This window comes from Arachis hypogaea, chromosome 18 (genome assembly GCF_003086295.3).
Source record: "Arachis hypogaea cultivar Tifrunner chromosome 18, arahy.Tifrunner.gnm2.J5K5, whole genome shotgun sequence".
Taxonomy (NCBI): Eukaryota; Viridiplantae; Streptophyta; class Magnoliopsida; order Fabales; family Fabaceae; genus Arachis; species Arachis hypogaea.
The window spans coordinates 104,281,485-104,292,434 of record NC_092053.1 but is presented as its reverse complement, the minus strand read 5'-3'; positions in this window follow the sequence as shown (position 1 = coordinate 104,292,434).

The following is a 10,950-nucleotide window of genomic DNA, read 5'->3' as shown; positions in this document are numbered from 1 at the left end:
TCATAAGCTGTCTTCTTACAAGTTTACTTACTTTTTATTGTACGATTTGAATTAGTGGAAATTGGTTTGTATTTGTCTTGGAGAACTTGTTTACTTTTGAACCAAGTAGGTAGAAATATTTTGCATGTAGTTGCATTCATATAGATAGGATTGCATTTCATACATCCTACCATTCCTCTTCATCTTTATAGCTTCTCTTGAGCTTAGCATGAGGACATGCTATTGTTTAAGTATGGAGAGGTTGATAAACCACTATTTTATTATTTATCTTGTACTTAATTGAGTGGTTTTTATCAACTCTTTACCCACTTATTCATACTATTTGCATGTTTTACATTTTCCTTCCTGGTTTTGTGCTATGATTGAAAACATGCTTCTTTGATCTTATATTTGCTTATTATTAATCATCTCTTATTACCATTAGATTCCTTGATATGTGTGTTAAGTGTTTTCAGAGATTACAGGGCAGGAATGGCTCAGAGGATGGAAAGGAAGCATGCAAAAGTGGAAGGAATACAAGAAGTTGGAGAAACTGCTAAGCTGTCTAGCCTGACCTCTCCGCACTCAAACGGCTATAACTTTAGCTACAGAAATCCAAACGACGCGGTTCTAGTTGCATTGGAAAGCTAATGTCCGGGGCTTCGATTTGATATTTAATATGCCATAGTTGTTTTGATGCTAGGCGACGCGAACGCGTGATCCACGCGGACGTGTTGCATCTGCGAACTTCAATCCGCGCGGCCACGTGGACGACGCCTCCGCGTGACTTGTCCGCGACCTGAACATACCAGAATACATAGGGGGCGATTTCTGGGCTGTTTTTGACCCAGTTTTTGGCCCAGAAAACACAGATTAGAGGCTATAAAGTGGGGGAATGCATCCATTCAGGGGGAGCTCGCATTTTTATTACTTTCCATGATTTAGAATTAGTTTTGAGAGGGAGATTCTCTCCTCTCTCTTAGGATTAGGATTTTGGACTTCTCTTAGTTTTTAAGAGTGACTCTCGATCTAGGTTTAATATTTACTTTAATTTGTGTTTCTATGCTACTTTTACTTTAATGCTTTTATTCGTATCTACAGATGTTGCCCAATTGGCTTATGAATTATTCCATGTTACAGATTATTATTTGAATTAATGATTATTTGAGGTATTTCAGTTTATTATTGTTCTCTTTAATTTAAGTTATTATTGCTTCCCATCTAAGGACATTTTTATTCCAACAATTTTACTTTTTCCCCTTTTGGTCTTGGTTAAGAAATCAGTAACTCAACATTATTAAACTCAGCATAATTGATAATCGTTATCTTGCTAATTGAACTGAACTTCAATAATCCCAACTTTTTCTTAGGAAATAAATAGGATTCAAAGGTCAAACTAATTAGTCCCTTGATTTTTCTTTACTTTAGTAAAGGTTAACTAAGTGGAATTAAGATTCAACTTTCACTATTATTGAGAGGAATAACTAAGTTGGACTTCCAATTTCTCTTACCTTGCCAAAAGTTTGCTTTACAGTATTTATTTATTTTAATTTCCATTTAAATTATTTGTCATATCTACTCTTCACTCTCAACCCCGATTTTACAACCTCCATAACCAAGAATAAGAACATACTTCCCTGCAGATCCTTGAGAAGACGACCCGAGGTTTGAATACTCGGTTAACAATTTTTAAGAGGTTTGTTACTTGTGACAACCAAACGTTTGTACGAAGGGATTTTTGTTAGTTAGAGACTATATCTACAACGCGACTGTTTTTATGAAATTCTTTACTGGCAAAAATCCCAACGTCAATGGCAAGTAAAATAAATAAATGACTGTAAATAAACTTTTGGCAAAGTGTGAGAAATTGGAGGTCCTATCCTAGTTATCCTTATCAATGATGATGAGAATTAAATCTTAATTCCACTTTGTTAACCTTTACTAAGGCAAAGGAATGTCAAGGGATTAATTGGTTTGATCTTCGGATCCTATTTATTTCCTAAGAAAAGATTGGGATTATTAAAGTTCAATTTAATTAACAAAGATAACAATTATCAATCATGTTTGAGTTTGATAACTCCTGTGTTACTGATTTCTTAACCAAGACTAAAAGGAGAAAAGTAAATCTACTGGAATAAAAATGTCTTCAGATTGGGAACAATAGCAACATAAATAAAATAAAGCAATATTAAACTGAAATACCTCAAATAACATTAATTCAAAAGAGTAATCTGTAACATGGAAGAATTCATAAATTAAATTGCAAAAGTAAATAAAAGGGAATATTGAACCTGATAAAGAGATAATCCTGAAAGCGAATAAAATCCTAAATCTAAATCCTAATCCTAAAGAGAGAAGAGAGAGGAGAGAACCTCTCTCAAAACTAAATCTAAATCATGAAAACTAACTAAAAGTGGAGACTCTCTTTGAATGGATGCATTCCCCCACTTCATAACCTCTGGTCTATGCCTTCTGGACTTGGATTTGGGCCAATAAAGGCTTCAGAATTCGCTATGAGCGTTTTCTGCAGTTTCTGGTGCGTGGCCTCTGTCACGCGTCCGTGTGGGTCACGCGGTCGCGTCATTCGGAGTTTTCCTTATCACGTGGTCGCGTTAGTCATGCGGACGCATCATATGTATTCTGCTTAAGGCGCGCGGTCGCGTCAGTCATGCGGCCGCGTCAATGCCTTTTCGCGCTGGCATGCAGCCGCGTCGCCCATGCGATCGCGTGGCTGCCAGTTTCTTCAAAAACTCTGTTTTGTGCTTTACTTCCATTTTTGTATGTTTCCTTTCCATCCTTTAAGTCATTCCTGCCTTAGAAGATCTGAAACTACTCAACACACTAATCACGGCATCGAATGGAAATAAAGGTAATTAAAATAATTAATTTTAAAGCATAGGAAACATGTTTTTCACATACATCACATAATACGGAAGGGAAAGTAAAACCATGCAAATAATATGAATAAGTGGGTAAAGGATTGAATAAATCACTCAGATTAAGCACAAAATATATCATAAAATATGGGTTTATCAGTTATCTCCAACTATTGTGCAGTAACTTGCTCTTCTCCGGAAGAGCTGTGGGCTTCGTTCCTCCTTTGGGATAGCTCCTGTTTTGATATACTGGAAAAAGGGTGTTCTCCAGTCCTTTACTTGTATGATGCTCAGTATGCTATTTAATTTAAAGCTTGGTTTTTCAAGTGTTAATTGTGAGAGTGCTGGTGTGTGTGATTGAGGTCTTGTTGTTGCTAGCTTAGATAGGACATCGGCTCTTGCATTTTGTTCTCTATTCACATGTATTATTTCAAACTTATGAAACTTTGAAATAAGATCCTTTGTTATGAGCCAGTATTTCTCTAACAAAGGATCTTTTACCTAGAATTCGCCTTTGATCTGTTGGACGACGAGCAATGAATCATAGTATACCGTGAGGTGATGTATTTCTAAGTCCTGGGCGAGCTTCAGTCCGGCTAGAAGTGCTTCGTATTCCGCCTGGTTATTGCTTGCAGCGAAGGAGAATTGTAGCGACTGTTCGGCAATGACCTGTTCGCCCTTTTTAAGTGTTACCCCTGCTCCGCTTTCTTCTTTGTTCGCTGCTCCATCTACATACAATTCCCAGTTATGTTCTGTTTGCCTATCTTCGGTTGTAAGCTCGGAGATAAAGTCGGCTAGTATTTGCAGTTTTGGGGTCTTCTGGGGTTGATATTGTATGTCGTATTCAGAGAGCTCAACGGACTATCTTGTTAAGCATCCAGCTAGCTCGGGCTTGGTGAGAATCTGTCACAGCGGTTGATTGGTTCTGACTATTATACTGTGGCTTTGGAAGTATTGTCGCAGTTTTCTTGCTGTTGTCACCAGGGCTAGTGCGAGCTGTTCTATCTTCGGGTACCTGGTTTCTGCTGGTTATAGGATTCTGCTGACGAAGTACACTGGGCTTTGTGTTTTTCCTGTTTCATAAACTAGCACCGAGCTTATGGTATGGTTAGAAACTGATAAATACAAAAATAATAGTTTATCGAGCTCTGGTTTTTGGAGGATTGATGGTGTTGATAGTATTTGTTTAAGCTCTGTGAAAGATCGTTCACAGTTTTCTGTCCACTTGAACTTTTTGTTCTTAGATATTGTTTGGAAAAAATGGTATGATCGGTTTACTACTGCGGGTAGGAATCGTGATAGTGCCGCAACTCTCCCTGCCAATTGTTGTACTTCTTTTATTGTCATTGGGCTGCTCGTTTTAAGGATAGCTTCACATTTTTCTGGGTTTGCTTCTATTCCTCGCGAGGTTAACATGAATCTGAGGAACTTCCCTCATTGAATTCCGAATGCGCATTTTTCTGGATTGAGTCTCATGTTATATGCTCGGAGCTGTTGGAAGACCTCTTTCAGGTCATCACAATGTGATCCTTGTGCTGAGGTTTTAGCTACCATATCATCTACATATATTTCCATATTCCTTCCTATTTGTTGTTGGAAGACTTTGTCCATGAGTCGCTGATATGTTGCTCCTGCATTCTTAAGGCCAAATGGCATAACTTTATAACAAAAATTTCCATATTTTGTTATGAAGGCTGTTTTGCTTTGATCTTCTAGATGCATGAGGATCTGGTTATACCCAGAGTATGCATCCATGAAGCTTAAAGTTTTAAAACCAGAAGCATTATCTACTAGTTTGTCAATGCAAGGTAAAAGATATGCATCTTTTGGACAACCTTTATTTAGATTTGTAAAGTCGACGTACATGCGCTATTTACCTGACTGTTTTCTTACCATTACCACATTTGAAAGCCACGTGGTGAAGCAGAGTTCTTTGATAAAGCCGGCGTTGAGGAGCTTCTTTGTCTCTTCAAGAGCGGCTTTCATTTTTTTGGTTCCGAGGTTCCGCTTCTTCTGAGCGATTGGCTTGCTTGTTTTGTTTATGGCGAGCTTGTGCCAGATTATGTTCGGGTCTATTCCTGGCATGTCTGCTGGTGTCCAAGCAAATAAGTCGGCATTGTCCTGGAGCACCTTTATTAACTTTGTTCTCTCCTCTCCTTCTAATGCTCGGCCAATGTAAGTGAATTGTTCGACTTTTGCTGTCAGGGGGATCTTCTGGAGCTCGTCTATTAGTTGCGGCCTTTCCTGGAAGTTCTCCCTTGGATCAAACTCAACGAGTGTCAATACCTCGGATGTGGTGTGTATTATCTCCGCCCCCTGATTAGCCCTTGGTTGTGTGCTGGTTTTCTTCAGGCTGGTGTTGTAGCATTGCCGAGCTTGTTGGTGGTCTGAATGTACTGTTGCTATTTTGTTTTGTACCTGAAACTTAACACATAAGTGTAATGTAGATACTACCGCTCTGAATTTATTCAGGGCGGGCCTTCCGAGAATAATGTTATATGGGCTAGGACAGTCAACTATAAGATATTGGACGTGATGCCGGGGTATTTTGGCCAGTTTTACTGACCTTTTCTTTACTATTTTTAGGGTAGTTTCATGCATTTCCTTAGGAAATAAGCTAGTTTTGGGTAGATATTCATTTACATCTTGATTCAAGCATACATTGTGCACTTTACATGATTTCATGAGGATTTTGCATGAATTTAATGACAAATTGGATGTTGCATTTCTCATGACTTGCACTAGAACTTTGATGCACTTTATTGCTTGATTTCAGGACAAAGGAAGCAAAGAAAAACCACATTAGTAGCTACGTTAGTTACACTAACGTGGAATGGGAGTAACTTGCAAAGTTAATGAGAAAAGTCATTGCCAATAATGCTCTCGAAGCCATCATTGCCCACGTTAAAAGTCACGTTAACTAAGCTAACGTGAACTCTAATGTGGGAGAAAGGAAATGGAGCCAACGTTAGTGACACTTAACATTATCACTAACGTTGGACCAAGCTCATAAGTGGCCACGTTAGTTGCCTCATTAACTTAGTTAATGTGGCCTCTAACGTTAAGAAGAAAAGGGGGACGCCAACGTTAGTATCATTCAACTTTCTCACTAACGTTGGCCAAGTCACAAGAAGCCACGTTAACTCCCACGTTAACCTAGTTAACGTGGAAGCTAACGTGAAGAAACTAGGTGGTCGACAACGTTAGTGACACCAAACATTGTCACCAATGTTGGGATAAACACACACTATCCCCAAGAAGCCACGTTAACTCCCACATTAACCTAGTTAACGTGGAAGTTAACGTGAAGAAGAAAGGTTGTCGACAACGTTAGTGACACCAAACATTGTCACTAACATTGGAAGGAGCCAACACAAGCCATAATGAGCCACGTTAACTTAGTTAACGTGGAAGCTAACGTGAGGAGAGGGATGATGAGCCAACGTTAGTGACATTCAACTTTGTCACTAACGTTGGAGACGGCTAGCACAACCACGTTAGAAGCCACGTTAACCTAGTTAACGTGGACTCTAACGTGGGAGCTAAGGGGCACATTGGAACGTTAGTGACAATGTTAAGTGTCACTAACGTTCTCGAAGGTTGGCAAGCCTACGTTAAAAGAGCCACGTTAACTAAGTTAACGTGGACTCTAACGAAGGGAAGGGGGAGGATTCTCAACGTTATTGGGAAAGTTGAGTCCCAATAACGTGCGCGAAGGACAAAGAGGCAACGTTAGTGGCAACGTTTGTGCCACTAACGTTGAGGTTAACGTGGCTCTTACTTGGGTGAGTAACATTAGTGAAAAAGTTGAATGTCACTAACGTTCTTGAACCCATATTTTCACTGAACGTTAACACCACTAACGTCCTGAGCTAAAGTCTCTGCCCACTTCACACTTTCTCTCTGCAAGTAAAGCCAATCCCAATGAAGAAGATAACTGCTTCAAACTCAAGATCCAAAGGCCCAGACCCAAGACTTGAAGAGCCAACTAGAAGAGTAGAAGAGTAGTATATATAGGAGTAGCTTTGAATTATTTAGAGAGTTGGAAATTATAGGGAGCCTCTGGGCATAGAACTACTCTCTGTATTTACTTCCTCTGCACTTCTAGTTTTCATTATGTATTCTCCATCTTTGTTTTCATTTTCCAGAGCTATGAACAACTAAACCCCTTTCATTGGGTTAGGGAGCTCTGTTGTAATTTGATGGATCAATACTAGTTTTCATTATTCTTCTTCTATCTTTTCTCTTGATTTTACTTGAAAGCTTTCGATCTTCATCCAATTGGGTGGTTATCTTGGAAAAGAAGCTATTCATACTTGGATCTCTTCTGAACCTTGAAAGAGGAATGAAGAGATCATGCTAGAAATGCTTTCTCATGCTGGACCAAATTGGGTTTGGATGGATATGTGACTATAATCCTCTCAACACTTGATTTGAATGCATGTGGTATAATCAGTGACCATACTTCATCTCTTCTCATGAGCAATTGACCAAGGAATTGGCTATTGATCAAGATTTGAGAGATTGAATTACAAGAAATTGTAATTCGATCACTTAAGATTGCCAAGGAGATCAATGAGTGCATTGATTGAGGAAGAGATGAAAATGAAATTGATCTGGAGAATGCAACATCTCCTGAGCCCAATGAACCCCCCATTTCTGATCTTACCCATTCTCTTTAATTTCTTTCATTTACTTTTATGAGCAATTTCCCTATTCCCATTTAAGATTCTGCAATTTAATTTCAGTCATCTACATTCAGCTCTTATTTCTAGCATTTACTTTTCTGTTATTTACTTTCCCGCCATTTAATTTTCTGCAAATTCTCAACTCAAATTCTGATTCGCTCAACTAGAACATTCCTCTAATTAAAGTTGCTTGATCAATCAATCCCTGTGGGATTCGACCTCACTCTATTGTGAGTTTTTACTTGACGACAAATTCGGTACACTTGCCGAAGGAATTTTGTTATGAGACAAGTTTTCCGTGCATCAAGTTTATGGCGCCGTTGCCGGGGATTGATTGTGCATCAACAATGATTAAATTGGAGGATAACTAGATTGAGCATTTTATTTTTGTTTGATTTAATTTTCTGTTTGAGTCATTTACTTTCTGTTTTAGTTAATTTTCTTCCCTTCCCCCTACTTTTTCTTTGTTATTTACCATTCATTTCACTAACCCACTAACTGTTTGATATATTGCATCACTCACACTAACAGTAATTCTGACAGATATACTTTCTGCACCTATTCTCTTTACTTGTACTTTTTGGTTGTATGACAGGGAGAAGAAGCGAGGCTTCAACTTCCTTTGATTCTGAACCTGAGAGAACCTTCCTTAGACTAAGAAGGGAGGCAAGAGAAAAACGTGTAGTTGGTGCTGAAGAAGAGGAGGAACACTTTGAGGAATACTTTGAACCAAACATCGAAGAAAACATGGAAAACCATCGTGAGGAAGAGGCTCACAACCATGGCAGAGGAGGTCGAGCAAATCATGCTGGGGAGGATAGAAGAGTTTTAGGCTCTTACATCAATCCAAACCCAGGAAACTGTGGAAGTAGCATTCAAAAGCCAACCATCCATGCCAACAATTTTGAACTGAAGCCACAGCTCATCACCCTTGTTCAGAACAACTGTTCGTTCGGAGGAAGTGTCCAAGAGGACTCCAATCAACATTTAACCACCTTCCTGAGAATATGTGACACAGTGAAGTCTAATGGTGTTCATCCTGACGCCTATAGACTGCTCTTATTTCCATTCTCACTCAAGGATAAGGCAGCCAAGTGGCTGGAGTCTTTCCCAAAGGAGAGCTTGACAACTTGGGAAGATGTGGTGAACAAATTCTTAGCAAGATTTTACCCCCTCAACGAATCAATAGGCTGAGAGCTGAGGTCCAAACTTTCAGGCAACAAGATGGTGAGACTCTGTATGAAGCATGGGAGAGGTTTAAAGACCTAACAAGGAGGTGCCGACCAGATATGTTAAATGAATGGGTGCAGCTTCACATTTTCTATGAAGGGCCCTCTTATGAGTCAAAGAAGGCCGTAGACCATTCATCCGGAGGATCTTTGAACAAGAAGAAGACCATTGAGGAGGCCATAGATGTCATTGAAACTGTAGCAGAGAACGACTACTTCTATGCCTCCGAAATAGGGAACACAAGAGGAGTAATGGAGCTAAATAATGTAGATGCTCTGCTAGCCCAAAACAAGCTCATTACCTAGCAGCTGGCTGACCTCACCAAGAAGATGGAGAGGAACCAAGTAGCAGCAATCACCACTTCATCATCAACCCAAGAAGGAGTGAATGAAGAAGCAGAGGGAAGTTAGGAGCAAGTCAACTACATTGGGAATTCACCTAGGCAAAACCATGATCCATACTCCAAGACCTACAACCCTGTATGGAGGAATCACCCAAACTTTGGGTGGGGAAATCAACAAGACCAAAGCCTTGATCAAAGACGCCCAAATCCCAACAATGCAAGCCACCAACATTTCACATCTAGACCATATCAACACCCCAATAACAACACCTCTCCACATCCACATCAAAACCAAAATAACTTACCTTATCCTTCCACCTCTAATCACGATCTACAATCATTGGATGACAAAATCTCAAAGATTGAGAATCTACTTGAAGGCATAGGCAAAGAGATTCAAGATAGTAAAGCGTTCTGAGAAGAGGTGATGTCCAATATGCAGAATCAGGATGCTGCCATCAAGAAACTTGAGACACAAATTGGCTACTTATCCAAGCAAATTTCCAGCCACAACCTTCGTAGCAATACTAGCTCAACATAAAGGGAGGAGTGTCAGGCTATCACCCTTAGGAATGGGAAGGAACTGAAGGAAACCCCCCAGAAACCACAAGAAGAGGACTCAAATAAAGAGGAAGAAGAGCAGGACGAAGCTCGAGTTCCCACTTTGAGTTCACAAAAAGGGGAAGGAGTGCTGAAGCCAGACGCCCCAAGAGTCCCATACCCTCAGCAATTAAAGAAGAAAGGGGATGACAATCAGTTTTCGAGATTTTTGGAAATCTTCAAGAAACTGCAAATCAACATACCCTTTGCTGAAGCAATAGAACAAATGCCACTCTACGCCAAGTTCTTGAAGGAGCTCATGACTAAGAAAAGAAGCTGGAAGAACAACGAGACTGTGATACTAACCGAAGAATGTAGTGCTATCATTCAGCACAAACTACCCCAGAAATTGAAGGATCCCGAGAGTTTTCAGATCCCTTGTATTATAGGGGAAATCACAGTGGAAAAGGCTCTTTGTGACTTAGGAGCCAGCATCAATTTGATGTCGGTAGCTATGATGAGAAAAATGAAGATTGAGAAAGCTAAACCAACAAAGATGGCCTTACAATTGGCAGACCGATCGTTCAAGTTCCCGCATGGCGTCGTAGAAGATTTGCTGGTGAAAGTGGGAGATTTTATCTTCCCAGCAGACTTTGTAGTGCTTGACATGCAGGAGGAAGCCAAGGCTTCCATCATCCTGGGAAGGCCATTCTTGGCCACTGCTGGAGCTGTCATTAGTGTACAAAAGGGAGATCTCACCCTGAGATTACACAATGAAAAGATGACGATCAATGTGTTCAAGGCCATGAGTTACCCACCAGAGCAAATGGGAGAGTGTATGAGGTTGGACTCACTTGAAGACGCAGTGCAGGAAAGTTTTGAAGAAGAAGAACCTGAAGGTATAATAGAGGAGGAGTCTACGTTTAGTGAAGAGGTTGCAATAGCAGAGAGTCAAATACAAGGTGCACCAAAAGAAGAGAACGAAAAGTCAGAAGCACCCAAACTTGAACTCAAAGCATTCCCACCCTCTCTCAAATATGCATACTTAGGAGAAGATAAAAATTGCCCAGTAATTATAAGCTCATGCCTCAGCCAAGATCAAGAGGATGAACTGCTCAAAGTACTGCGAAACCACAAAGATGCCATTGGTTGGACTCTTGCTGACTTGAAGGGGATAAGTTCGGCCATATGTATGCACAAGATACTGCTGGAAGATGATGCCAAACCATCCATTCAATCCCAAAGGAGGTTGAACCCAATCATGAAGGAAGTGGTACAGAAAGAAGTTATGAAG